The following is a 15,445-nucleotide window of genomic DNA, read 5'->3' as shown; positions in this document are numbered from 1 at the left end:
AAAGTGGCAGCTCATGGTATAAAGTGTCACTTCCACTCAGTCTGGAGATGTAAGTCAATGATATTATACTTTCTCCACAATTGATGTAGTTTCATAACAGATCAAATTAACACACCAAATGTAAGATTTCAAAGTTTTAGTAATGAGACTATTTCACATGAGATTCTATTACTATCTTTATAGGGAAAATGAATTTCCCAGGAAAAACGAGGACAGTAATTGCTTCTTTCCATTCCACATAAATGCTTTCCTCTCTCTCTCTTTTTCAAAACATTAGTGGTGAGGCTAATACATTTTCTCTAATCAGCCTCTTTTTGTTGCGTAGTTCATTGCTGACTGATGGGTAAGCCTTGGCTCAGAGTCATACATCTGGTTCTCTCTTCATTGGCTTCAGGGTACAAGTGTGTGGGAATACTTCAGTTTTTATAGGATATTTACACAGAGCAAAATAGGGAAATATAACAAACAAACCGACCCTCTCCCCCAGATGATGAAAACTTTTCCCAACATGCACGTTCCTCAGTGAACATGCCTGTGCTATGTCTGTGTTCATATGGGAACTGGGCCAACCTGCACAATTTGAATCTGGATCTGAATTCCCGAAAGTTTGGGGGTGTTTGGTCTGGGGTTTTCATTTGATCCAAAGAAGAGAGAAGATCTAGTGAATAGTGAAATGTGGATCATTCTCTACCTTTCCCCAATGTAGGAAGAGTGTTCACCCCTATATAGCACAAGAGTGAGACATTAAGACATTACTCTAAAATGATAATCAGGTTCTCCCACATTGGTCCAGAGCCTGCAATTGGACCCATGTGGGCAGACACTTATGCTTGTGTAGAGTCTCTGCTGAAATCAATGGGGGCTTCCACCCACGCATATCCGATTGTTGTGTATTCATTTGGGAAACTTACATGGAGCCTTCACAACCTGCAACATCACATTCCTGTGAAAACAAAGTATCCTGAATCTCTCCTAAGCCAGGATTAAACATGTGAACCTGATTAACAAAACTGTCTCCAGGGCTGTTAGGTTCTTGGCTGACTTCTTATAATCTAATGCCTGCTTTCACTGATTGTTGGCTACCTCCTCTTTCCAATGTTTCCGTTCTGGCTACAAAAGTTCTCCTCTCATTAGTAGCAGAGTTTTGGTCCTTTGTCCCCTCACTGCCTGCACTGGTTTGGTTTGGCATCCCTTATATTGGGTACTCCTGTGTGCCAAAAAAGCTAACAAAGGGTCAAAACCTCAAGACACAGCCTTTTGTAACAGCCTCTTAGCTGTTTTCACAGCAGATTCCACCTTACCATTACTCTGTGGATATAGTAGGGAGGAGGTATAGTGGTCAAACTTCCATTTGTGTACAAATTCCTTGAATCCTCCCAAGATAAATGGGGTCAATTGTCAGTGAATATAGTGTTTGGAATGCCACATCTCACAAAGTGGGCCTTCCGTTTGCCAAACACTGACTTGTTTCTTGTATCAGGCAGGGCATCAATCTCCCCAAATGTTGAATAGTAGTCCCCTGTAATAAAGTACTGCTTTTCCTTGAAGGTAAATACGTCCAGTCCCACCTTTTTCCTGTGGTTGGGAAGGCAGCTCATGTGTTAACAGTGTCTCCTTCTGCTGGAGATTAGCATACAACCAGTAGGTGTACAAACCCATCTGTCAAGAACTGTAGTTGTGTACTTATTCCCAACCAGTAAACATACTCTTGTGCCTGTATAAGACAGCTGTTAATGCCCAGGTGTGAGGCATGTGTGCATAACGTCCTTATGTAATGAGGCAGGAACAACAGCTCTCTGTCCTTGAAATATGATTCTATCCTGCACACTCAGCTTATCTTTAATTTGAAAATATGGTTCTGCTTCTATCAGTACTTGACTTTTGTCTTCTGGCCACCCTGCTAGTATCGCTCTCTTGACTGTCTGTAGTCTTTTTCCATAGCCTCATAGATTTCCATTAGCTTCACTATTGAACCTGGGAGATAATACAGCATGTTAATTAAGTCAATGTCCTGAGCCCCTTATCCCAACTTGCTTATGCTGGGTATCTGTGACTGGCTCAGGGTGTCAGCTAACACCAACAGTCATCCTGGACAATGTCTGATTTCTACCTGGTAGCGCTAGAATCACATCAACATGTGCTGCAATCTCTTTAGAGCACTAAGGGACTTTGTCATGACTGTCTCGGGTTTAGTCATCTGATTTTACTATTCCTGGGTGGGTATAGCTGTACTGATGGAATCGGTCCACTCCAAATACCACAGCCAGAAGATCTTTTTCTATTTGGGTGTAACCCTGTTCAGTCTTTGACAGGACTCTACTGGCCTAAGCAACCAGCTGTTCCTGTAAATGAGCTACATCCAATCCTTTCTCTGATTCATCACACTAGAGTGTCAGTGGCTCTCCTGGCTGGTAATATTTCAGGCCAGGGGCATCTGTTATGATTTGTTTCAGCATTGGGAACCTGCCCAGTCCCCCTCAACATCCTGTCTTGTGAGCTGACATATGGATTCCTCTACTGCAGCCGGGTGTAGACAGAACTTGGACAGAAAATTTATCATTCCTATGAAGCACTGTACCCTTTTCACATCCACTGGAGCTGGCATGTTTCTGACTGCCTTGATGTTGTTGGGATCTGCTTTCAGTCCCTCTGTTGTGAGCAGATGTCCAGTGTATGTCACCTCATGCTGATGTGTTGCATTTTTTCTGGGTTAAGTCCTTGCATTGCTGGAGAAAGGCTTGTAGTTTTCTGTACTGGTCTTGTTCAGCTTCTGTATCATTGCTCCCAATAAGGATATCATCTGCACTTATTTTCACCCCAGACAATCCTTTCAGTGTTTGGGTGAGTCATCTCTGGAACTCCCCTGGTGCTGGGCTTATGGCATGTGCAGGCATCTGAAGTGACCAAATGGTGTTGCAAAAGTCGTCAGCCTGCTGGACTCTTCATCCAAGCTTCTGTGCCAAAATCTTTTCCTCTCATCACAGACCATAAAGATTCTGGCAACAAGTCATCAGTCATGGGCAGCGGATAATTTCAGTGCCCTGTTAATGACTTTGGGCCTATCCAGAGGAGTAATTTGCCTGATGGCTACTTTACCACCACCATGTTGCACTGTCCTCTACAAGTGCTATGATACCCCTGCTCTGCAAACTTTTGAGCTCCTCATGTACTGGATTACGTAGTGCCACTGGAATTTTCATTCATGGGAAGCACACTTGGGCTCAACACCTATGAAAGCAGCTGCTCTGGGAAGGCAGTCTTACACTAACAAGCACTCAGAAATTGCATGTGGAGCCAGAAGCCTCAAGATGCCTCCACTGTGAGATCTTCTTTCAGTCACAATTTCCTTTGAGGCATCTGCCACCTTTGAAAATATCTCCATGTGCTTTTCAAATTTTGTCCATTGTCTCTGAGTCTCCCACTTCTGCTTGCACTGCAGTTATAAAATCCTGACGCTACATGCTGATGAGATCCATGGGTTGTATGGCTGTATTCCCCAAGAGGGGGTTGTGGTGCGTACCATTCACCACTATAAACTTCAGTTGGTATCATCTGTTTATTACTATGAGGTCACATTTTCCTACAGGCTCCATATATGCTGCCATTGTACATTATTAGAGTGCACCTGTTCTCTGTAGTAGATGTGTCTGAGTCCAATGCACTCGATGTTGTGACATTGCAGGAGGTATCCCTATCCAGCTGACATCTCAAAGCGAGTTTCCATACTAACATTGTTCTACGCACAGAGGTTGATATTGTCCCCTCTTGTTTTCCTGTCCTGACTGCCTGAACTTGATAGGCTCTTGGACTCAGGAGTCATTGCGTCAACCCTGCTGTCTGATCTGCCATCCTGCTCTTGTACAAGTCTGCCTGAATCTTTCTGGAACCTTCCTTTGACCTTGCACACACAGCTAAAAGTTTAACTTGCCAAATTCCTTTCAATGCTGTCCTGGTGTGGGACACATCTCCTTTTCCCAGTCATGAGGTCTCCCACAGTAAATGCATCTTACTATGGGTATGTAACCCTGGCCACCTGCTCTCCTTTGCTGTTGCCCTACTTCATGTTCTGCTATGGGTATTGTGCCTCCTAGGGCTCTTATCCTTTCTCTTGAGGTTTCTGCTGTACATGCAATTTCTAAGCATCTGTTAGTGTAAGATTGCCTTCCCAGAGCAGCTGCTCCCATGGGTGGTGATCCCAAGTGCCACAGACTATTTTGTCATGAATTAGGGAGTCTGTCAAGTCCCCAAAATATCATGTAGCTGCCAGTGTGAATGAGGCAGTAACATAGGGTTCTATCCCCTCCCCTTTGGATTGGTCTCTAGTAAAAATCCTGTGTCACTCATTCTGCCTTGGGGAGCAGTAAGTCCCCAGGCCTCCTAAAGGTGCTGTGATACTTGCGGCAGTGATGAGCTTCAGAGTGCTGCAGATGTCTTTGCCTTGTTCCCCAATGAGAGAGAGTAACAGTTTTACTTTTATGCTGTTGTCTTCCTGCATGGCCAGGCCAGTATGTAGCTCAAATGCCTCCTTTCACCAGGCACATCATTGGGCTAGGATTGTGTCTGCAAAAATCCAGGATTCAGTGGGCTTCAGGCCAAGTTTCATGGATCATGCTGCCAGCCTTTGCAAGGCAGAGAACGCACAGCTCAGATGTTGCCACCACGTTTCATTCACAAAGTGAAACTGAATGCCAGTTAAGTTGAACAAGTGGAACTTTATTAAATCCTGTGTAGTGCTCTGTCCACATGGCTGTACGGCTTCCAACCTAACTCCATGCGTTCTCTGTTCTACTGGTGTCCTGTCAATAATAGTCCCTCCAGGGAACATTGGACCTCTGACTCCAGTTCCACTGATCACGATACAAGTTTCACCACAGCTATTCAGGCAGACTATGAGCCAGCTAGCCTGGTAGTCTGGAAGCTCTGGGGTTCCCAGGGCTTTCAGGCTCCCTACTGTGGATCTGGAAGCCAAGCTTCAGTTAGAGCTCGGGCTCCTGGTGCTTTCAGGATTCTGACTCCAGGAACCCTGGAAGCCCCACTATGCAGACTGCCCCAGCGCTGCAGACCCTAGAAGCCCCGGGGTCCCTAGTCCTAGGGCAGTCCTCATAGTGGGGCTGCACAGGAGCTGCAAATACTTGGAAGCCCATAATTCCCAGCCTCAGGGCAGTCTGTATGCAGGGCTGTCCCATAGTCATGGACCCTGAAAGTATGGGCTGCCTATTAGCCCACCGGGCAACCAGGCAGGTTTCCATCAGAACCCTGCCAATTATTCAGTATAAGTTTATCAAACCAGAGATGTTTCCATGACACATTTTGGGTCAACTAATCGGCATTTTCTGATGAAACAGAGTTCCTGACCGACTTTACCACACATATATTGTCCATGCTTACTTACCTCTACTTTATTTAACAATGGCATCATATACATCTCTTTGCTAGTATATGATGTGTAATTTACAAAAATGATTAAACTTTTATCCAGGCTGGTTTATTGTACTGTTCTGTGTATTAAAAATACCATAGATTCATAGATTCTAGGACTGGAAGGGACCTCGAGAGGTCATCGAGTCCAGTCCCCTGCCCTCATGGCAGGACCAAATATTGTCTAGACCATCCCTGATAGACATTTATCTAACCTACTCTTAAATATCTCCAGAGATGGAGATTCCACAACCTCCGTAGGCAGTTTATTCCAGTGTTTAACCACCCTGACAGTTAGGAACTTTTTCCTAATGTCCAACCTAAACCTCCCTTGCTGCAGTTTAAGCCCATTGCTTCTTGTTCTATCCTTAGAGGCTAAGGGGAACAAGTTTTCTCCCTCCTCCTTAGGACACCCTTTTAGATACCTGAAAACTGCTATCATGTCCCCTCTCAGTCTTCTCTTTTCCAAAATAAACAAACACAATTCTTTCAGCCTTCCTTCATAGGTCATGTTCTCAAGACCTTTAATCATTCTTGTTGCTTTTCTCTGGACCCTCTCCAATTTCTCCACATCTTTCTTGAAATGCGGTGCCCAGAACTGGACACAATACTCCAGTTGAGGTCTAACCAGCGCAGAGTAGAGCGGAAGAATGACTTCTCGTGTCTTGCTCACAACACACCTGTTAATGCATCCCAGAATCACGTTTGCTTTTTTTGCAACAGCATCACACCGTTGACTCATATTTAGCTTGTGGTCAACTATAACCCCTAGACCCCTTTCTGCCGTACTCCTTCCTAGACAGTCTCTTCCCATTCTGTATGTGTGAAACTGATTTTTTCTTCCTAAGTGGAGCACTTTGCATTTGTCTTTGTTAAACTTCATCCTGTTTAACTCAGACCATTTCTCCAATTTGTCCAGATCATTTTGAATTATGACCCTGTCCTCCAAAGCAGTTGCAATCCCTCCCAGTTTGGTATCATCTGCAAACTTAATAAGCATACTTTCTATGCCAATATCTAAGTCGTTAATGAAGATATTGAACAGAGCCGGTCCCAAAACAGACCCCTGCGGAATCCCACTTGTTATGCCTTTCCAGCAGGATTGGGAACCATTAATAACAACTCTCTGAGTACGGTTATCCAGCCAGTTATGCACCCACCTTATAGTAGCCCCATCTAAATTGTATTTGCCTAGTTTATCGATAAGAATATCATGCGAGACCATATCAAATGCCTTACTAAAGTCTAGGTATACCACATCCACAGCTTCTCCCTTATCCACAAGGCTCGTTATCCTATCAAAGAAAGCTATCAGATTGGTTTGACACGATTTGTTCTTTACAAATCCATGCTGGCTATTCCCTATCACCTTACCACCTTCCAAGTGTTTGCAGATGATTTCCTTAATTACTTGCTCCATTATCTTCCCTGGCACAGAAGTTAAACTAACTGGTCTGTAGTTTCCTGGGTTGTTTTTATTTCTCTTTTTATAGATGGGCACTATATTTGCCCTTTTCCAGTCTTCTGGAATCTCTCCCGTCTCCCATGATTTTCCAAAGATAATAGCTAGAGGCTCAGATATCTCCTCTATTAGCTCCTTGAGTATTCTAGGATGCATTTCATCAGGCCCTGGTGACTTGCAGGCATCTAACTTTTCTAAGTGATTTTTAACTTGTTCTTTTTTTATTTTATCTGCTAAACCTACCCCCTTCCCATTAGCATTCAGTATGTTAGGCATTCCTTCAGACTTCTCGGTGAAGACCGAAACAAAGAAGTCATTAAGCATCTCTGCCATTTCCAAGTTTCCTGTTACTGTTTCTCCCTCTTCACTGAGCAGTGGGCCTACCCTGTCTTTGGTCTTCCTCTTGCTTCTAATGTATTGATAAAAAGTCTTCTTGTTTCCCTTTATTCCCGTAGCTAGTTTGAGCTCATTCTGTGCCTTTGCCTTTCTAATCTTGCCCCTGCATTCCTGTGTTGTTTGCCTATATTCATCCTTTGTAATCTGTCCTAGTTTCCATTTTTTATATGAGTCCTTTTTATTTTTTAGATCATGCAAGATCTCGTGGTTAAGCCAAGGTGGTCTTTTGCCACATTTTCTATCTTTCCTAACCAGCGGAATAGCTTGCTTTTGGGCCCTTAATAGTGTCCCTTTGAAAAACTGCCAACTCTCCTCAGTTGTTTTTCCCCTCAGTCTTGATTCCCATGGGACCTTACCTATCAGCTCTCTGAGCTTACCAAAATCCGCCTTCCTGAAATCCATTGTCTCTATTTTGCTGTACTCCCTCTATGATTTCATGATCACTTTCACCCAAGCTGCCTTCTACTTTCAAATTCTCAATGAGTTCCTCCCTATTTGTTAAAATCAAGTCTAGAACAGCTTCCCCCCAGTAGCTTTTTCAACCTTCTGAAATAAAAAGTTGTCTGCAATGCAGTCCAAGAATTTGTTGGATAGTCTGTGCCTCGCTGTGTTATTTTCCCAACATATATTTGGATAGTTGAAGTCCCCCATCACTACCAAATCTTGGGCTTTGGATGATTTTGTTAGTTGTTTAAAAAAAGCCTCATCCACCTCTTCCACCTGGTTAGGTGGCCTGTCGTAGACTCCTAGCATGACATCACCCTTGTTTTTTACCCCTTTTAGCCTAACCCAGAGACTCTCAACACTTCCGTCTCCTATGTCCATCTCCACCTCAGTCCAAGTGTGTACATTTTTAATATATAAGGCAACACCTCCTCCCTTTTCCCCCTGTCTATCCTTCCTGAGCAAGCTGTACCCATCCACACCAACATTCCAATCATGTGTAATATCCCACCAAGTTTCAGTGATGCCAACAATGTCATAGTTGTATTTATTTATTAGCACTTCCAGTTCTTCCTGCTTATTACCCATACTTCTTGCATTTGTATATAGGCATCTAAAATACTGGTTTGATCTTGCCTCCCAGTTTTGCCCTGACCCTCCTTTCTCTCTGCCATTATAGCCCACACTCCCTCTTGTTTCTGACCCATCTCCCAGGTGTCCATGTTCCCCACTTACCTGTGGGCTTTGCTCACCTGTCCTCGTCGAACCTAGTTTAAAGCCCTCCTCACTAGGTTAGCCAGTCTGTGTCCAAATAGGGTCTTTCCCCTCCTCGAAAGGTGAACGCCATCTCTGCCTAGCAGTCCTTCCTCGAATAGCATCCCGTGGTCAAGGAAGCCAAAGCCTCCTGGCGAAACCATCTTCACAGCCAGACATTCACCTCCATGATTTATCTGTCTCTGCCCGGGCCCCTACCTTTGACAGGAAGAATCGAAGAGAATACCACCTGCGCTCGAAACTCCTTCACCCATACTCCCAGAGCCCTGTAGTCACTCTTGATCCGCTCAGTGTCACACCTCGCAGTATCATTTGTGCCCACATGGATGAGTAGCATGGGGTAGTAGTCAGAGGGCTGGATAATCCTCGACAATGCCTCCGTAACATTTCGGATACGGGCCCCCAGCAGGCAGCATACCTCCCGAGATGAAATGTCAGGGCAACAGATGGGCACCTCCGTCCCCCTCAGCAGAGAGTCTCCGACCACCACTACCCTACGTTTCCTATTCGCAGTGGTGGCAGCAGACCTCCCAGCCTTAGGGTACGAGGCTTCTCCTCCTTTACCGTAGGGAGTGATTCCTCCTCTCCTGTATCAAGAAGAGCATAACGGTTACCTATTACCACGGCGGGAGGGTTCGGAGCAGGGGTGGAGCACTGCCTGCTGCCAGAAGTAACCAGCTGCCAGTGTCCACCCTGAGCCATCTCCTCCTCCACCAGTGGTGTATCAGCAGTCCTGTGTACTGGGACAGCTACCTCAGCTGTCTCTACAAGGACACTGTCCAGGAATTGCTCGTGGATTCGGATGCTCCTCAACCTAGCCACCTCCTCCTGTAGCTCTGCCACCTGCTGCCTGAGAGATTCCACAAGCAGGCACCTTTCACATTGGATGGTCCCCCCAGCCTGGATATCAGTAAGTGGAAATTGCAAGTTACAGTCTCTGCAAAACCACACCAGGATCTGGGTAGAAGCATCCATGATCAGGCGCTCTGTCTGGCTACAGGCGCAGGTGGAGGAGACAGAAGCAGTGCTGGCACAGGTGTTGCGGGTCTTCCTAACCATCGTAAGCCTCCCTCTCAAACTCCCCTGTCTGCAGCCCCCTGTCCGCTGAAAGGGTTGTTTAAGCAAGAAGTTTTGAATGTAGTTGGTTTATAGGTTTTAAGGGGAATAAAGGGAAAACAGATAGAACCGGCAAGGGACCCTCGCTCCCTTCCCACTCCCCTTCCAAACTCCCTTGCGAAACTCCCTGTTAGCAAAAGCTCCCTGGTCACTTGTGCGCTGCTTTATAAAGCCCTGGCCTGGCCTGGCCTGTATGAATGCCCCGCCCACTGATTAAGGCTCAGCCAATTACCAGAGGCTTCTAGCTTTCAGACCTTCCTTTCAAGCTCACAGCTTCCAACTGCCAGCCACAGCACACGGTCATTCAAACAACCAAACAAACAGACTGACAAACACAAGCTCAGCACACAGCAAGTAACCCCCAAACATAAACAAGCACACACTACAGACAGTCACTTACCCCAAGGGTGCTGTATTGCTCCTCCTTCACCTGGAGAACTCCCTTGCGAAACTCCCTGTTAGCAGCCTCTGGTCGCAAGTACCAATACTTGCCCTCCTTGGGTTATATTTCAGAAGCCAAGTAGGCTGTCCATTAGGTTTAAATAAAGTCAGTTGAATGTTTTTAGATATGCTAAAGGCATTATTGCACTAAAACCTGGAAAACTGAGGTCTGGAAAACCTTCAGATATTGCATTTGAAGTTTTAAAGCTTTTCTACCAGTTATCAAGGAAAGGGGTGCGGGGAAGTCTTTCTACTGTGGAAGTTTAGATCCTAATTTTCAGAGAGGACAGTTTTATCCATATTAGTTAATATGGCTTTTATTGCCTGACTGAAAAAAGCATAAAATAATGTTGTATTCCATGTTGTTTTAAGTTGACCACAAGAGACAAATCTAGTAGTGCTCTTCCTGTTTTCTTAAATCAAATTAAATAATTTAAAATAAAATACAAGCTTTTATGAATTGACCATACTGAATTCATGCAGTGAGATAATATCCCATGAGTTCTGTCTGAGTGAGATTGTATTACTAATTTCCTGAGAAGGGTACATTAGTGATCATACCCTTTTTGGGAGCTCAACTCTTCCTCGAGGCTGAAATGCAAAGCGCTGCTACATCTCGAACACTCCATCTGTTGCGATTGCAAATACAACTCTGATGCTCCTAAAATGCAATACTGAACATATTTGTTTAAAGAGACAGTATTTACAATAGAAAGCTACAAATAAGGGAGGAATAGATGACAAATAAAAGAAACTAAAGAAGCAGACATTTAGAGCCTAATCCATCTCCCATTGTGGTGACCATGAACGAAAAGTCTTCTTCAGTTTAAAACAAAAATAAACATTTATTTTTAGCTCCTTTTGGGGCCTGTGCATCAGAAGGGAAAATATTACCCTCCCCCCAAATCATCATCATCATCACGTTCCTATGATGCCTCTGGCGTTTAGGGCAGTAACGAAGCTCCTCCACTCCTGTCTGTTTCTGGCAAGTCTTTCAATAGTTCCCCAGCTGTGCCCCAGATTTTTCAGGTCAGCTTCCACAGCTCTTCGCCATGTTGTTTTCGGGCGGCCTTGTTTTTGCTTGCCTTCAGGTGTCCATCTTATTGCTACTCTGGTGATAGAATCAGTTTCCATCTAAAGCACATGACCGATCCGTCTCCAATGCCTCCTGGCAATGATGGTGCTCAGATCCTCTTGGCTGCACTGTGTCAATAGATCTTGGCTTGAGATTGTTCTGGGCCAAAAGCTATGGAGGCTTTTTCTGAGGCAGGTTATATGGAATGAAGACAGTTTGGACATGTCATACTTTCTCATTCCCCAGCATTCTGACTATAAAGTAGCATTGAAAGTATGGGGGAGGGATAGCTCAGTGGTTTGAGCATTGGCCTGCTAAACCCAGGGTTGTGAGCTCAATCTTTGAGGGGGCCACTTAGGGGGATCTGGGGCAAAATCAGTACTTGGTCAGGCTAGTGAAGGCAGGGGGCTAGATTCAATGACCTTTCAGGGTCCCTTCCAGCTCTATGAGATAGGTATATATTATATGCAGTTCTGATAACCCCTCCCCCCCAAATAAGTTATAGTCAAACACTCAACCACATTAGTCATTTAGACCCACATTCTCAGGTATTTTAGGCACCTGGTTCCTTTACCCTGATTACAACTTGGGTTGGTTCCATGTACAATGGAAAGATCAAACTATACAATACAATGGAAAGATCAAACTATACAATACAATGGTTAGGGCATATCACAGGGTATCTCCTTTTGTCCCACCATGTGAGTTAGCATTAGAATCTTGGAGGGACATTCAGGTTAATTATTGCTGATTTACTAGCGTCACATGTTGTGCATTAGACTTCACCCTGAATATAAAGGAGCTGGGAGTACCTCTCTCACCCAAGAAGGTAGGCTCTGGAGCAGACAGGTCTTGGATAATGGCACCCTAGAGGCAGCCAAGAGCAAGGAGAAGACTTAGGCTGGGGAAAGGAACGCTAGGAGGAGTCAAGAGAGGGCAAACTCTTAGGCTGAGGCTCTTGTAGTGTCACAATTAAATTACTTTTTGTTAATAAAACCAGCTTTCAAGAGGCATTGCAGGGAACATTCCATGGGAAAGGAGGTGGACTAGATTACATCTTTAGCTTATAGCTGTTTAGTTTTCCCCTTTACAAAGTTAGATGACCTAATATGTCTCTCTGTGATCACTGCACTGAAATGAGAAGAAAACGGTACATACTGTATTGTGCAAGCAAATGCCAAGAACTGGATCAGACAAATGTATTGCCTGATTTCCTTCACTTCATATTGTGTGACTCAACTCTGACCTTTGTAACCTCCGCTACTCCTACACCACCCCGCCCCCTCCACACATCCTCTTTCAGGCCATAATTATATATTCAGCTGGGCTACAGAAAGGAAATGGGTTTTTCACCTTACTGCCCAAATATGGTAGAATTTGAAGCAGAGGTCTAATGACCTAGCCCCTTGCTTTGGTATCATGTGTCTGCGAGGGAAGGCTTCCCATGCCCTTAGGCAAAGATGTTGCCAAAGAGGAAGTTTTAGAACGATCAGAAATTGTGTAGTATTTGCACTTTCACACATTCTGCATCTGTCTAAAGTTATAGCTAAGGTACCAGATTCCCTCAGAATTATTCACTCCCCAATGATAGGGTTTGTCTTATAACTGGCTAGGAAGATATTTGCAGGATTTCTTGTTAACCTTAACCTCCAAATATAAAACAAAAGAATGTCAAACTTCAGCTGAATGCCCCAAATAAACAGATAGGGGGGGAGTCATTCAGCACATTATGGTAGTGATTTAAAATCTGAACTTTGTTTTCCGGGTCCACAAAGTGAAGACTGGCTGCTGATCTGTGGCTCCTGCTCAGTGTGACACATGGTTTTGCTCCTTCATGATATCATAACCAAGGCAAATAGTACTGAAGCAGGCCTCCCAACCACAGGCTTTCCCAGCGTAAGCCGTTTTAGAGGGGGATCAGGAGCACGGCAGCAAGGACAGTGTTGGGGCCAGTCTGTCTGCATAGTGCTGAGTTACAGGCTAATGCTTTTCAGGGTGGTTTATTTTTCTGTTCTTTTTGGCTGGTCCTATTGTATTAATGTTAATGGAAGTTGCACTCAGGGACTACAGTTTTGATCCCTAGTATTTCTCTGGCGGAAGAGGAGAAAATAGTTACTTCCACCAAGTTTAATACTAATAAGGGTAGCCAAAGAAAACAACAAGTTCCATCATTGGAGCTTACTCCCGCTTGGAAATCATTGCATGGTAGGATCCAAAAGCATGAACATCTGTGCAAGCCTAGATTATTATTATTGTGGTTCCAGTTGTAAGCTTATTGGGACAGGAAAGGACAGTTACCTGTTCCGTAACTGGCGTTCTTCGAGATGTGTTGCTCCTGTGTATTCCACAGTAGGTGTGCGTGCTCGCCACGTGCACCGGTGCCGCAAGTTTTTCCCTTAGCAGTACCCGTAGTGGGGGAGCACCACTGCGACCCCTAGAGTGGTGCCGCTATAGCGCACTATAAGGGGACGTGCGCTCTCCCCCCACCCTCGGTTCCTTCTTGCCAGACAACTCCGACAGAGGGGAAGGAGGGCAGGATGTGGAATAGACAGGAGCAACACATCTTGAAGAACACCAGTTACGGAACAGGTAACTGTCCTTTCTTCTTCGAGTGTATTCCACAGTAGATGATTCCAAGCAGTATCTGTTGGAGGTGGGTAGGAGTTCACAATGGTTCAGGACGAAGTACCACCCTGCCGAACCCTGCATCGTCCCTAGACTGGGAGACAATCGCAAAATGCGAAGTAAACGTGTGAACAGATGCCCACGTGGCCGCCCTACAGATGTCTTGAATAGGGACATAGGCAGCTGATGAGGCCTGAGCCCTCGTCGAGTGAGCCTTAACGATAGGTGGCGGGGGGAACCCTGCCAGGTCATAGCATGTGCGTATGCACAAAGTAATCCAGCGGGAGAGCCGCTGGGTTGAGATGGGTTGCCCTCTTGCCCGCTTGGCCGAGGCAACAAAGAGTTGAGAGGATTTCCGGAATGGCTTAATCCGATCCAGATAAAAAGCCAACGCTCTACGCACATCTAACATGTGGAGGCAGCACTCCTCGTTAGAGGAGTGGGGCTAAGGGCAGAGCATGGGAAGAAATATACTCTGCTCCATATGGAAGGCGGAGACCACCTTCGGGAGGAACGCCGGGTGCGGGCGAAGCTGGACCTTGTCCTTATGGAAAACCATATAGGGGGGTTCCGAGGTTAGGGCTCTGAGCTCCGGGACACATCGAGCAGATGTAATCACCATGAGGAAGGCCATCTTCCATGAGAGGTGAGACCAAGAGCACGTGGCTAGTGGCTCAAAGAAGGGCCCTGTGAGACGCGACAAGACCAGGTTGAGGTCCCATTGTGGCACCGGGGGTCTAGAAACAAATGGACTAGGCCCTTCAGGAAGCGGGAGGTCATAGGGTGGGAGAAGACCGAGTGCCCTTGCACCGGTGGGTGAAAAGCCGATATGGCTGCTAGGTGTACCCTGACCGAAGCTGGTGCCAGACCTTGAGTCCTAAGGGACAAAAGGTAGTCCAGGACAAACTGGAGAGGAGCTGCGGAGGGGAAGACTCCCCGCTCACTCGCCCACCTGACAAACCTGGACCATTTCGCCATATACGTCCGACGTGTGGACGGCTTCCTGTTTTCCAGGAGGACTCGCCTCACCTGCTCCGAGCACCTGCTCTCCTCCTCATTCAACCACGGAGCGGCCACGCTGTCAGGTGGAGCACAGCCAGATTGGGATGGAGGAAGCGCCCCCCTTCCTGGGATAGGAGGTCTGGGCGGAGCGGCAGTGCCCTCGGGGGGGCCGCCAGGAGGCGCAGGAGGGGCCCGTACCAATGCTGGTGGGGCCACACCGGGGCTATGAGAATGACCCATGCCTTGTCCGCTTTCACATTTTCCGGACCTTGGGAATGAGGGGAAGTGGGGGGAAGGTGTATAGGAGCTGGTCCGACCAGCTCATGAGGAACGCGTCCGAGATTGCGTCCTTCCCCACCCCTCCCCTGGAGCAGAACTGCGGGCAATGCCGGTTCTGTCGTGTTGTGAACAGGTCGATCTGGGGAGTTCCCCACTCTTGGAAGAGACGATGAGTGACCTCCGAGTGGAGCGACCACTTGTACTGGGGGGAGAAGACCCTGCTGAGGCGGTCCGCTTGCATATTGCGGACGCCCGGAAGCTGAGCCGCCCGTAGGGAGATATCATGGGCTATACAAAACTCCCATAAGGCCAGGGCTTTCAGGCAGAGGGCTATGGAACGAGTCCTGCCCTGCTTGTTAATATAGTACATGGCGGCGGAGTTGTCCGTGAGTACTCTGACTACCCTGCCACGG

The sequence above is a fragment of the Emys orbicularis genome, chromosome 1 (genome assembly GCF_028017835.1).
Source record: "Emys orbicularis isolate rEmyOrb1 chromosome 1, rEmyOrb1.hap1, whole genome shotgun sequence".
NCBI classification, from domain to species: Eukaryota; Metazoa; Chordata; order Testudines; family Emydidae; genus Emys; species Emys orbicularis.
This window is presented reverse-complemented; position numbering follows the sequence as displayed.